Here is a 14,411-nt window from a genome sequence, read left to right on the forward strand (position 1 = left end):
GTTTGCCCCTGGGTGATTTTTATGCGTATTATGTATTGTTCATCTAAAACTTTGCTTCAACATTAATATAACACAGATAGAATTGACTGGATGATGCCCTCTGATAATGTAATCAAACACTGAAAGCACTCAGCTGTGTGTAACGGTGCTGCCCAGCCAGCAGGGGGCGCTGTGTGATCATGCTGGGACTGTAAAAGTCTCACAAGCCTTCTGAGTTTTGGTGTTTCAGCATCATCTGGAGTAGACGGTGGAAAATGAGTCCATTATTTATTCTGTACAAATAGAGTTGATCTACAATATTTTCTAATTACTAAATAATAGTGTTCATCATGTTATTTTCATGGGTGTTTGAGTGCTGCTAAAACAACGAAATGTAGTGAAAATGATCAATAACTTTGTTTTAATTCGATCGTTTGTCACCCAGAGCAAAATGAAGACATGAAAACAACTGAACACTTTATTTCATATTTAATAGAAATATTGAACAGGGACAACAGTAGCAGCCTTCATGTTTATGTCTTGTTGTGTGTTGCAGTGCCCCATGGAGTGGTGTGTGTGTTGCCCCATGCAGTGGTGTGTGTATTGCCCTGTACAGTAGTTTGTTGCAGTGCTCTGTGCAGTGGTGTGTGTAATGCCCCATGCAGCGGTGTGTGTATTGCCCTGTACAGTAGTTTGTTGCAGTGCATTGTAAAGTGGTGTGTGTATTGACCTGTGCAGAGGTGTGTGTATTGCCCCATGCAGTGGTGTGTGTATTGCCCTGTACAGTAGTCTGTTGCAGTGCACTGTAAAGTGGTGTGTGTGTTGCCCCGTGCAGCGGTGTGTGTGTTGCCCCATGCAGCGGTGTGTGTATTGCCCTGTACAGTAGTCTGTTGCAGTGCACTGTAAAGTGGTGTGTGTGTTGCCCCGTGCAGCGGTGTGTGTATTGGCCTGTGCAGAGGTGTGTGTATTGCCCCATGCAGTGGTGTGTGTATTGCCCTGTACAGTAGTCTGTTGCAGTGCACTGTAAAGTGGTGTGTGTGTTGCCCCATGCAGCGGTGTGTGTATTTCCCCGTGCAGAGTTGTGTGTATTGCCCCGTGCAGCAGTGGATTGCCCCGTGCAGCGGTGTGTGTGTTGCCCCGTGCAGCAGTGGATTGCCCCGTGCAGCGGTCCCCCGGTCCTCCAGCGGGGCGATGCGTGGCTCCAGGCGGGTGAAGAGTTAACGCGCCGGGCGGCAGCGGGCTGTGATTGGCCGCTGCCGCCGCAGCTGGGCCGGACCTCGCTGCTGCTGCCGCCGCTCTGACGGCTGCTGGAGCCAGTGAGGAGTCAGAGTCCGGACTGCGACCACTTTCTCTCGATCGGCAACTTTTTGGGGACTTTAGAAGTGATTTATGGTTCCGCGGGAAAGCGGCGCGGCGCGGGGTCTGCTGGTTCGTGCGCGCGGCGGACATGTGCGGCGCTGGTAGAGGTCGGAGGGAAGCCGACTGTCACCTCTGATTCATGGACTCAACGCGGAGCTTGTCTGCAACGGGCTGACACCAGGCTGACTCCGTTCATTCCAGACCGAGGTACGGCTGCTGCTCTCCTTCTCTCTTCGTTTGTGATATTTTACTGGAAGATGCAACAAAGCTAAGAAAAAGTATCTTTCCAGAAGAACTCCAGCATTAAGCGCAGAATTCAGGAGCTGTAATATCTCAGACACCCTGATGTTTAGTCTCAGACCGAGTGTAGACAGTGGAAACTGGAATTGTTGATGCATCAACACGGATTTTGTAGCTGTAGTATAATCATTAAACCTGCTGAATTTGTATTTTGTAATCTGTGCCCTCTTTATGCACTGCAAATGATCCCAGGAGTCCAGCTGTGGTAAGAAAAAAAAATAGTCTTTTCCTGCAAGAAGGTATGCAAATAGCACAATCCTCAGAGTGTGTGTTGGAGTTTATTACATTATGATAGATTACCTGGTTTTTTCCCTCTGTAAATCAGGAGTGGTAAACATAATTCTCACAAGCCAGAGGCTCCGACCCTGGCCGCAGCTTGACCTCAGCGGCGGGAGGAAATCAAGCCACCAGGAAAACACTGAGTTTCTGTGTTACCTGGAAGTTTCGTTGTTTCAGTGAGAGCGGTGGAGAGATCAGTGATGCAGCAGTCAGACTGAGGCAGAGTGTGTGAAGTCATGTGAGAAGCAACAGTTTGTCCAGCATTGTTCTACAGAGAAGAGATGATTTCAGACATTTGCTGAAGTTTTCTGCCCTGGTTCATAAACCTCCTGCTGTGCTCCAGACTGCGGGACGATGAACCTGCTGTGGGACAGCATGGACCTGCTGAAGATCCTGCTGCTGGTCCTCGAGGCCGTTCTGCTGACGGACTGCGTCCGAGGTGAGAGCTGCTCTCTGGCTGCTTTCCTCTGCTAATAATGCAGGTATGAAACATGGCGGGCGAAGCCACATCCACAGCTCGTTCCGAGCTGGACGCCTCGCTGCCGGCGTGAAGAAAGACTCAGTTCGCTGGTCGGAGACGGAAAACTTCAAACTTCCAAAAACATCTCTAAAGGGAGACCAAAGTCAACACGGGGCAGGGGAATGAGCGGGGGCAAGCCAGCCCTCACCCCGGGCCTGTGTGAGAGAGTGTGTGTGTGTGTGAGAGTGTGTGTGTGTGCACATTTGCTCCAGCTAAGCCAAACAAACATCATCCATCAGCTTCCCAGAGTGAAAGAACACAAGTCAGTGTGAGAGTCCAGCTCTCCCGTGGCTGGCCATCAGTGTGTGTGTGTGTGTGTTTATGGCTGAAACACTGCGTTGGAGAGAGCAGGAGACCTCAGTCTGACCACAATTCACTGCTCTGTTTATTGTGCCAGAGTCAATACTCTGCTTCATAAAGTCGGTTTACAGCCAGCGTGTCAGCAGCTTGTGGAAATCTGTCGGGGCGACTCCTGGTTTCATCCAGCAGCCGGCTGCTGAACCACGTCTGATACCGTCCAGTGCCACGGGGCAAGGCAGCAGGGACAGAACCTCCGCCTTATTGAGGGGAATGTGAAAGCCAGACACGTTGACTCGCACTGAAGCGCCGTCTTCATCCTAAAGCAAGAGGCGGGATCGGAACGATACCTGCCTGTGGCCGTCCAGGCTCAAGGTGGAGGCGGCAGGAGGGGGCAGGAGGGGGCAGCAGGGGGCAGCAGGGGGCAGGAGGGGGCTGGCGGCAGTTTAGAGGGGCAGATTAGATCAGTGGGTCAGCAGACAATGCCTCATTCACAGCGTGGCAGCCATGCCTCCACGGCGCGACTAAACCAAAAGTAAACAAGACGTGGAGGCGAAATCTGATTAGGCAGCCAATTTTCTATGTTTACAGATTAACATATGTCAGCGAGGAGGGAGGAACGCTGGGCGGGCGAGGCGGTGGAGGGCCGACCGGCCCGGGCCGTTTCAGCGTCGGGCGGGGCGGCCGGCGAATTTACTGCCTGCTTTTGGTAGTTTCTCTGAAAGTGGTCGCAGATGTGCAGACAGATGTACACCTCTCGGAGACGCGGCTGGCAGACAATCAGAGCGAGATGATCCGGAGTGACGCCGCTCCGCGATCTGCCGAGGGCGAATAACCGAGCGGCGGACTGTGTGTCCGGCTTCAGCCTCGGCGTTTACAGACGAGAAGACCAGCAGAGCTGTAAAGCCGTCCCCGTTAAAGTTAACGTTCTACGATGACATCGCCGACCGATGGACATGAGAGGATGAAGGACAGGCCGTCGTCTTCCTCGGGTGTGAGGCGGTGGAGACGCAGCTGTTATGTAAACGCCTCAGACGGCGAGGAGCGAGGACAGTAGAGAGGGGGGCCGGGCGCCGCTCTGGGCCTGTTGCTGTCAGTCAGCGGGTGACATCTGACCCCCGGACCCCCCGGCCCTTGTGCCACACACACACACACACACACACACACACACACACACACACACACACACACACACACACACACACACACACACACACACACACACACACACGGTTTCACGTCTCACACTACCATGATCCAACTCTGAGCACAACTGCTTTCCCTCCATTTTTTCTTTCTCCTCCACATAAACACGACTCCACACACACACACACACACTCACACACACACTGCATGTAGTGTAACTACCCCGTGCATGTGGCCCCTGTTCCTCCACACCTCCTCCGCCCCCCCCGCCCCCCCCCCCCCCCCCCCCCCCCCCGGTCCTCCTCCGCCCCCCCGGCAGCTGGAGCAGGCGCTCGCTGATGTGTCCCAGCGGAGCGTCTAATGTGGCGACAGGCCCGGGGACCGCCGGGCTCCAGCAGATCTGCAGAAATGCATCCTGGGAGCAGCACTCAGGCACCAGGTGTCGGTAACGCAGCGGGAACCGGCTCACAATGAGCAGCTCTGTACGGGTTTAATTAGAACCAGGCCTGTCTTTTTTAGCTAACGGTCCTTTAGCTTAGCATGCGGCGTGTCAGCGCTTCACCTGCGGCGCCGTCTGAAGTCCAGGGCCTCGCTCCTCTGCAGCCTCCACGGAAAACATACATTTTATAGCAAAGTTACGTCAGTTTCATAACAAGAAGGTACTATGAGATAAACTGGAGGCTTTTAAATGCGCCAGGCTGTTTGGCTTCAGGACGGTTTTCCGTTTCCTCTCGCTGTAACCAGGCGAGTCCTGCAGCAACAGAGTTCCTCCTCAGGAGGCGTGAAGTCGGAGTTTTGGTTTGTGAGACCAGAAAACCAGAGGACTGGTTAACGTCTCGTTTATTAACCTGAACCCGGCGTCCTGTTCCTCACGTCCAGCCCCGTCCCTCACACACCTCCCGGTCCTCTGCCCTGCGTCTGCCTGCATTTCCTCCCCTTTATTAGCAGTGTGAAGCTGAAGGAAGTGAGTTAAGTTAATGTGCTGTCGTTAAAACAAGGCATGAGCTGACCTTTGCCCCCCGCCCAGCCTCTCCCGGCCCTCCTTCGCCCCGTATTGACAGAGTCTGGGTCGGTCTGCGCGGAACAATGGCTGGATTATGATGTGCTGCTGCCCCCCCGGCCCGGCTGGACGGGGTGGTGGGGGGGCAGCAGTGATTAGTTTTAAACACTCCTGGTCCCGGTGGACCGGACCTGTGAGTGCCTTGCCGAGCGGCTCCCGTTCACATGTGCGTGAGAAGAAGTTACGAGAGCGGAGGAGCGCTGCTCTGCAGTCCATGCGTGTGTTTTATTAAGCAGGCTGAAATTACCCCGAGAGAAAGAGAGAGGGGGGAAAAAAAGCCATGATAATGAGACATCCAAGGAGCGCAGGGCAATTTGGGAAAGCTCAGAGGTACGGCGGCGGTTTATTCCCTCTGCCGGCTCGGACCAGGTGGAAATAATATCCCTGCTCCGGTTCTGTCGGCGGCGGGAGGAAACGTTTAGCTGGAGGAATGTGTCGGACTTCACTCCTCCGAGGGGACGGCGGGGGACGGCGGGGGGGACGGGCCGGCGCTGCGATAAGTAGCCATGATGGAGGTCAGCCGGTGTTTGCTTTAGCGGGTCGTATAATCCCGGAGAGCAGCACTCCTCGCTTTGACTGACGCTAATGGACACTTCAATTAGCATTCATGTGGAATTTCCACGGCCATTGTCGCTCTCAGCTGTATGCTAATCCTGTTCACACACACACACACACACACACACACACACACACACACACACACACACACACACACACACACACATCAGGACGATTCTTTCACCTCTTTTTGTTTTGTCAGAAAGTCTGTGTGTGTGTGTACAATGCTCATTAGTTTGTTTGGGCAGTTGGCTCGGGGAGTGTTTTCAGACCACACACACACACACACACACACACACACACACACACACACACTCTCTCTTCCTGCAGGCTGAATGGATTTGGGTCGAGTTAAATAGAATTCTTTTTGCTCCCGTTAACCCCGGTGAAACCCGCTGAGCTGCTCGCAGTGGGCACACAGAGGCGTCACACTGTCACTATTCACATGATAATAACCTTGAAAGCCCCCCCACTGCCCCCCATTGCCCCCCATTGCCCCCATCGCGCCCCCACCCCAGCCGATCCGCTCTGGCTTTACCAGACGTATGAATACCGGAGTTTCGTTCATTTGACAGCGTCTCGCTGTTGAAACCATGTCTGGTGACACCGGACCGTCAGGCTGATGGTGGACCGGAGGGGGCGGGGGGGCTGGCGGTGAGGGGGGTGGGGGGGTCAAGGGTCCGCCTCACTGGAACCTTACAAGTGACCTTACAACAACATTTCAGCCCCACAGTGGGAGGTGTTTGTCTTGCACAACCCTTCGTTCTCAGCCTCCTTCACTTCCAGCCAAGTTGTGGGAGACCTCCACCCCCCCTTCACCTCCCCCCACCCCCCCTTCTCCGTTTTGTGCTCCCCAGCTGTTCGCTGAAATGATGGGCTTCTCCTCTTTCGTCCCCTCAACAGGAGCAGCCAGCTTTGTTTTCCTGTTTAATGTAACTCGTGGATTTACGGTTGAGGCCGTGAGGCTGCATACCTGAGCAGGCGCTGTGGGAATCGAACCCTCCACCGTCGCTACTCCTGTCCGATCTGAACTGAACAGGGAAGGACTGGAGGCACGTTTTATTTTTATTTTGTGGAACCGTACTAGCACGAGTGAGCAGGCGATACGCGGGATCCCAGTGAAGACCTTCTTCTGGAGTTTGTTTTGGAAGAACTTCTCCATCTCTGAGGCGAACTGGAACACAGATCCCAGCGCCTGAACTCATAAATGCTTTCAGGAGTGATTGGGCACAAATTTCCACAAGAACCCTCCAAACTCTTGTGGAAAGTCCTCCTAGAGGAGTGGAAGCGACCGGAGCTGTGGAAAGGAGGCGACTTCACCAGAAGCGGAGCGTTTCTGAACAGAGCGTCGGTTCAGGCCTCGGTGGCGTCAGGCTGTCATGCCGCTGCGGCCCTCCGGATGCTTGGACCCAGCAGGTTTGGACAAGTTTCAGAGTTGTCATTGTGATGTTAGCGAGTTACAGACTGATGTAAACTGCGGAAATATCATCCGGCCCATCGGACGGCGTGGGCTTGTTTGCCGTGCTTGCCGCAGCCTGCTGAAGTCTGCCGACTTATCAGAATACCAGATCAGGCCGCTGCGCTGTACCTGTTCGCGTCGCTCCAGGATGAACTTTGCTGCTGATTTTTTGTGTGTGTGTGTGTGTGTGTGTTTGTTTAGTGTTTGATCAGGCTTGTCTTTGTCTTTCTGTTTGTGATTTGGAAGCAGTTAAGCTTTTAGACGACCTCGAGATCTGATACAGCAGGCTGACAGGGCGCCTCGGCGGAGTTTGTCCTCTTTGTTTTGCTGTACTTCTTCCTCTCTCTGGGGTTCCATTAGAATTCACACACACACACACACACACACACACACACACACCAGTCCTGCCGTTTTGCAGTTTAAAGCCTGATTGAAAGTTATGGCGGAGGCAGCAGCGATGGCTTTCTGGACTCAGAGAAAGCTGATCTGGGGGTTTGTTTGGGGGGGGGGGGGGGGGGGGGGGGGGGGGCTGGGATAACGAGGCCTGAATGTCTTTGACACACACCCCCGGACCCTCCCTCCAGTTTCCATCCTCCCTCCCCGTCCCTCCCCCTCCAGTCAGACCCCACATGGCTTTGTGGCTTTTTCACTTCCACTTTGTTTTTCATTAGAGATTCTTTGGAGCCCCCCCCCCCCCCCCCCCCCCCCCCCGCCCCTGCCCCCATTGTGCATCACGCCCATTGATTGGGGTCCGAAAGGCTCGACTGCCTGACTGCTTGTCACAGGCTGTCAAAACGGGGGTTTTCATGGGAGCGTACAGGCTGTCATGGCTGGATTTGTTTGCGCTCACTGCCGTTGGCGGCGGCGGCGGCGGTCTTTCTCAGCAGAGAGGCTGGGTTTTTTCCTTTTTTCTTTTTATTCAGGGGACTCATTGCTTTTGTGATGAATGGAAAAATGTGTCCCTTCCTTGACACGCGGGGAGGAACGGGAGGAAAAATCATTTCAGGAGCAAAGAGTATAATCTGTCATCTTTTATAGCGGAGCTACTGCGATCCCAGACTGCACCATGCAGGGAGACTGATTTGATTTCCTCGTGCGCTCGGCCCCGGATCGGCCCCGGATAGGCCCTGGATCGGCGCCCGGCCTGGACGGACCCGGACTTGACGGCTTGGCAGACGTGTGTGTGCCGAACTGTTCATCCAGTTATTATGTGTCTTGATCGACTATTAAACGAACTGACTGTCATTTTCAGTTCCTCGTTCCATTTTCAGTCGGTTCAAACTAAAATATCTGAAAACTTTTTTTATTATTTACACTGCTATAAAATGTTTATGGCTCCCCGGAGGATGAATCGCTCAGAGTCTTCCTTCACAAATAGCAGGAGGCTGGATTAGCCTGGTTCAGATTGACACATCGAAACGTGGATGAAGGACGTCGACGTCCCAGGAGAGCAGCTCTGAATGCGCCGGCCGGGCGGAGAGACCATCCTCTGCACTGCTCTGTCCCAGATTCTACACAAACATGCTGCTTCTCGGTCTCCGCCGATGGCTGGAATTCCTCTCTGAGAATAACGTCACTTCTGTGGGAAAACCGGGACGTAGCGACTGCATGTCTGAAGACATGATGGATGACCTGAGCGTTAAGCCGCACAGCTCCTTCTGAGTCATTATTCCGTTATGGACTCCGTAAACTCAGAAGTTCAGAGTCATTGGACCAGCGGAAGCTCTTCCAGGTGCCGTTTAAACATCTTAAAACTCTGTGTTTACCTCAGCGTCTCAGTACAGCTGTGGTACAAACTAAACTGGACGATCGTGTTTCTGGGTCTCACTCAGTCAGTCAGTCAGTGGTTAGTGCTCCTCCCTCAAAGGAAGAGGAAATGGGTTCGAGACCCGCCGTCATACGAGGAGTTTGCTTCGTCTTTCTCCTGCTGCGTGCAACAAACTTACCAAGATAAATTCTCCTTTCTGTGCTCCGTTCATTCACGCTCTGCACCTCAGCAGACAGAATCATTCACAACTTCACTAGTTTTCTGATTACAATATGTTTGTTAAAGTTTCTTTTTTTAACATTCGATCCTCTAAAACAATTACGTGCAAATATGAAAGACTAGGAGCCTTTATAATATAATTAATGGCAGTTTTTTCAGATTTTTTTCTTTGCAAAGTGCCTTATGTTACTTTTTCTTTTTCATTTTTGGTGGAACTGCACTGAGAGCCTCAGGCCGTCCTGTGAACGAGTGTTTTGCTGGTTGTCAGTGTGAACGTGTGTGATTTCACCTCACAGAGCTGAAGTCCAGCTGCTCGTTATGACTTTTAAAGCCTTCTCCTACGATCGGGGATGATAGTTCGAAAAGCAGAGCGCCGGGTGACGTCTGCTCCGGTCATCATGCAGGTCGGACGAGAGAGAGAGAGAGAGAGAGAGACAGAGAGAGACAGACAGAGACTGGTAGACAGAGATGGATGGAAGGCAGTGACCTCTGCACAACCAAGGAGAGCGAGGTGAACTGGGAAAGCAGTGAACAAATTGTCACTGTGAAAGGGCGAGTACCGCGCCGTAATGACAGGCTCAACAGCTCCACGATGACAGATTGATTTCAGACAATATTCCTGGATTGTCAAGAGGCCCCACTGCTGTCAGTGAGAGCTTTGCCAGTCCCTCCACCCCCTCCGTCTGTCTCGCCTCGCCTCTCTCGTCTGTCTGGTCTCTGTCTCACCCCCCCCCTCACCCCTCCACCGGCCTGAATCGCTCCATTCTGCCGAAACACTCCGGCTACATCGCGGTCTGTCACTGGGCCGCTCCTGAAAAGACCCTGTTGACAAAGGCGCTGGTGTAAAGCGCTTCCTGGTGTCAGGGAGACTGGCCGCTCCGCAGACCGCGCTCTGGCGTTGGGTTCCTGGAGATGGAGGTCCGAGGGGAGCCCAGCGCCAAGTCGGGCCATCATCATCATCATCATCATCATCATCATCATTGTCGTCGTCGTCATTATCGTGGAGGCGCAGATGCGACCAGAACACACACACAGGGACACACAGTCGGGCCCGGCGGTGACAGCATGTCTGGCTCTTGTTTACGGCCTCTGTGCTCCTCTGGCAGCCGCTCCGCTCCGCACGGCGCACAATGAGCGGCGCTCAGGTCCGAACCCCGCAGAATGCAGCGAGGTCCGAGGAGGAGGGGGGAGGGGGGAGGAGGGGGGGGAGGATGCATCTCGTTGTGGACTGGTAGAAGCTGTGGAACAACAAGAGCATATGTGGAGACGCTGCAGCTCCGTCACCTTCCTCCTTCAGTCCAGACAGGGTTTTATTTTTTATTTCTACAACCGTTCAGTTGAAACTAGAGTCTCAAGACTGCCTGAATACGTTCCAAACTGCAGCGACAGATCAGCGAGTGCTGCCTTAGTTCTTATGTTGGTCCATGAGTTGATGCTGTTGGTTGTTTTTGGAATGAAATCAGAGAACAGTCCACTCCAGACATGAACAATGGGAGAATACGGAAATTCATATGGACAGAACGCCACGTTGGATTGTTGGATTGTTCGTACGGCGACTGTCAACTCTAAAAATACCAGGAGGATATGGACTGGGAGTCCTGACACTCTGGAGGAAAACACTGTTCTTATTGTCCTTCTGAACATGTGAAGCACAGCTATTTACTTTGGCCATGGCTCACATGTACAGTAGCAACATTTAAGAAAAGTTTCAAAAACTTCCACCTTGTGAACTGTTCTCTAAAAGTTGCCTTTCTAGTGACTCTGCACATCGAATGCTGCAAAAGTTTCGTGATTTCACATGAAAACGTTGTGGAAAGGTGACCTTATTGTCACCAGTTAGCTTCAAACGTAAGTTAGAAAGTCTAGAAAATGCTTTCATGCTCAGGGAGAACATGCACCCTCAACAGAAAGGCCCAGATTCAAACTGACCTACTGACATCGTAGCAGATTCGTAGCATCCGGTCGAAACCACAGAGCCGCGCTCTTTGGTGTTTGGTTGCAGTTTATCTGTGAGCACTACGGATTTAGACGTCTTGACTTCTTCAGGTCGCTGACAGACACCTGGATCAAATACTGAAACATTTGTTCTCATAAAAGCTTCGAGAGAACTGAGAATCCAGCTGCTGTGGCCGGGCTGGCTGACTGGGCTGTGATAGAATCCTGCTGCTCCCGCCGTGTTGATCCCAGTAGGTGATCATCTTGCCTTTCTTTGGGCCCAGACAGCTGGAAGTGTTAGTATTTATGAGATTTTGACTCTTTTCTTTGGACTAGTCATGCCTCACACAGCAGGAAACAGCAAGTGACTGACTGAGGAAGAACGACTTTGAATATTTAGCAGCTTGTTTTCTGCAGGTGAGCTGCTGTGACACACTGATCGATGAGTGTTTTTACCTATAAACCTCCAAACGAATGTGTGTGTGTGGAACAAACAATGCGGCGGCGTTCACACACTGTCCCAGTCGGAGCCAAGAGGCCGGATAACGTAAAGGACAGACGGTCATAAACAGGTGCTGGCTGGTGCCTTGCTTTGTGAGGAGGAGGGGGAGGAGGAAGGGGAGGGGGAGGAGGGGGAGGTCTGAGTGTGTCATGTGGCCCCGGCTGAGCCCGGGCCAGGGAGCGGGGTGTGAGATTGTTGGGATTCCTGGTTCCTGCCGCCTGGGCCCACCTAATCCCCTCCGCTCCCTCCTCTGCCTGTTAGAGGAGGCCTCTCTGCCATCTTAGCCTCTGCTGCTGACCGCTCTCTAAACCGGCCTCGGCCCCCTTCACCCCCGTCCCCCCGTCCCTCCGTCCGCTCCCTCTGCGTCCTGCCGCCGTGTTTTCGGCCTTCCTCGTTCCTCGCCGCCGCCGTCTCGCTGCCTCTCCCCTGATAAGTGGTCCTAAGCACACACTCAGCCTCAGTGTGTGCGCCGGGCCCCGGCCTAATGGAGTGAGATAAGGCCACTGGAGTGCCGCTCGCCGTGTGACAGGCCCAGACCGCGGCACCACCGCCTCCCGGCGTGGAACCGGCATCCTGTTTAATACACACTGGCTCTTTTTCTGAGAAACATTTAGAAAAGATGGATTTCTGATTCAGTCTGAAACAGTTTTAACGGCCTGCAAACAGCCTGTTTCAGCTTTAGAGTGCTGGACCAGTTAATAGAGCCATAATAACTGTTTTTTTCTTTGGTGGTGCTGATACTATGTAATGAGAATGTCAGTATTTTACAAAAACCAAGAAAAAAGGACTGTAAAATTTAAAATCTCAACATAAAGCCAATTTAATGAAGCCTTCTGGTGCTAAATACAGTGAAATGTCCTAAAACTTCTCCTATTCTGCTTGTTTTTACAAACCTCCTTCCGACAGCATGGCTGATAGCAGCTAGCTACCTAGCTAGCTCACCTGATAGCATCACAGATGTCTCAGCTCAGGTCTCAGTGTTGTGTTCTCTGTTCTTAAGGAATTTGTTGGAAAAAAAACCCTGAATTTTACACTTTCCTTGGTGTTTTATTTGGCCGGATCGGGGGCCCAGGCCCGCGGGCCGTATGTTTGGCCCCCCTGCTTTGAACGCCATATGAAAGGCCTGTTGATTCGGGTCAGGACTTTCCACACAGACGCCATACTTCTCCATACTTCCACTCTGCTGGAAAAGTACGGAGTCCTTATGGAAACTCCTGAAGCTGAGGTGAAAGGGACCTTTCACACCATCAAAGAATCAGAGCTGCAGCCCGTTAAAAACATCCAGGATATTGTTTCCAACAAGCGGCTCCTCTTCAGCCACGCTTCAGAGAAACGTTTGATGAAAGAGAGAATTCTTTCTCTGCTCAGCGAGCAGAGCGACGGCAAACTGTGACTTTTATTAAAACATAATAAATTTGAGGCGCTTCATTGACAAATATTGTCTGATTTAGTTGCAGTGTGGCTGCAGATGACAGCTGTAATCAGCACACACACACACACACACACACACTTTAAGGAAAATAGCAGCGTGGAGTTGAGAGGCCTGTTGGGATGCGGGCGGGCGTGATGGAGACGTTTCCCGAAGCGTTGCGGCGCTGCGGCCTTTCCCCCGCTCGCCTCTGACTGGAGCTCATTGTTCCGGAGGGGGCAGACGACCCAGGTGTCCCGGCGTTGCCGCGGCGCTTCCCCCTGAAGGGGGGCATCCCGCCGCCGCTCTTTCCCACTGCCCTCCTGCTGTTCGCCCGTCCCTCGTGTCACCCAATAGCCGCCGCCGCGCCGTTTCCCACCGCGCCATTCAGCCCACATCTGATGGCGCTGAAGAAAGGGCCATTGTCCCCGCCGGTCTCGGCCCGCTCTTATCTATTGATTGGAAAGCCGAGAGGGGAAAATAGCAGGTATTGATTACGGCGGCGGGTGAAGCTGGACGTCTGGAGGGGGTAAGACAAGAAGGCTTTCTTCACCCTGGGACTGGCCCGCTGCTGTCAGAACAGCCTCTCCTGCCACTCCTCCTTGGCTCTCCTCCCCTCTCTCACTGTTTTATGCAGATTTTTATCAGTTCTTGTGAAATGTATAGCCGAGCGCGGCGGCGGCGGCGGCGGCCAGCAGCTCTGGCCGTTCGCACACCCCCCAGGCTGCAGTGTCTGCCTCACCTTTCTCCTTCACCAAACCCCTCCGGCTCCGGTTTCCAGCTTTCATGTTGTTTCGCTGCCCGTTTCCTGCTTTGAACTCTTTCTGCTGACCTTTTCTTTGCTTGGTATGGCTGAAGTGCTCTTAGACTCTGAGAAATGCTTGATGGAGCTGGAAGCAGGCTCTGCTCCTGTTGGGTCTGCTGGGGAGGAGGAAGCCCTCTCTGCTCCTGTCTGTCTGCGCTCCTCTCATCCTCTCTGTAAATACTGCACATTGAAGGCACACTCGCTCTCAGATCGGTGTTTATCTTGGTAATGAATCACTACAGTCTGGCACGGCGCTCAAGCCCTTTTGATGCGTTTGAAATTCCTGCAGTTGGCTGGAGATTAAGCGGCCAAATCCCCTCCACCGGGAGATGTTTACGGCTTTGTTTGAATAACTCCATCCTGCCCGGGACGCGCGGCGTTGCGTGCGTCGCGGACTCGTCCTCGCCGTGGTTGTTTGACTTCCAGGTGTTCTCTATTGAGCGGCTGTCAGCGGCCCGGCCGGGCCCTTTTCTCTGACATGTGAGGCCGACGTCCCGGCTGGAGGCTGAAAGGAGCGAACCGGTGCAGATCCACAGGTGTTTCGTCAAAGAGAAAATAAATACGGAGGAGAAGTGCGGGCACATCTGACGTCCGGAAGTCTTTGTAGTTTTTTTTTTCTCCTTCTTCTAAACATTTCCGAGCGTATCTCCCTCCCCAGATTCCTCCACACCAGATCAACAGCCCGTCAACCCGCTCACAAGGTTTGGGGAAAAAATAAAAGTCGGCTATATTTAGTCTGAATTGCAAGAATGTCTCTTATTGAATGTGCCTCTTTCTCTTAAAATAATCCATCACCAAATTCAGTAGTAAAGAAAAA

This window comes from Salarias fasciatus, chromosome 19 (genome assembly GCF_902148845.1).
Source record: "Salarias fasciatus chromosome 19, fSalaFa1.1, whole genome shotgun sequence".
NCBI lineage: Eukaryota > Metazoa > Chordata > Actinopteri > Blenniiformes > Blenniidae > Salarias > Salarias fasciatus.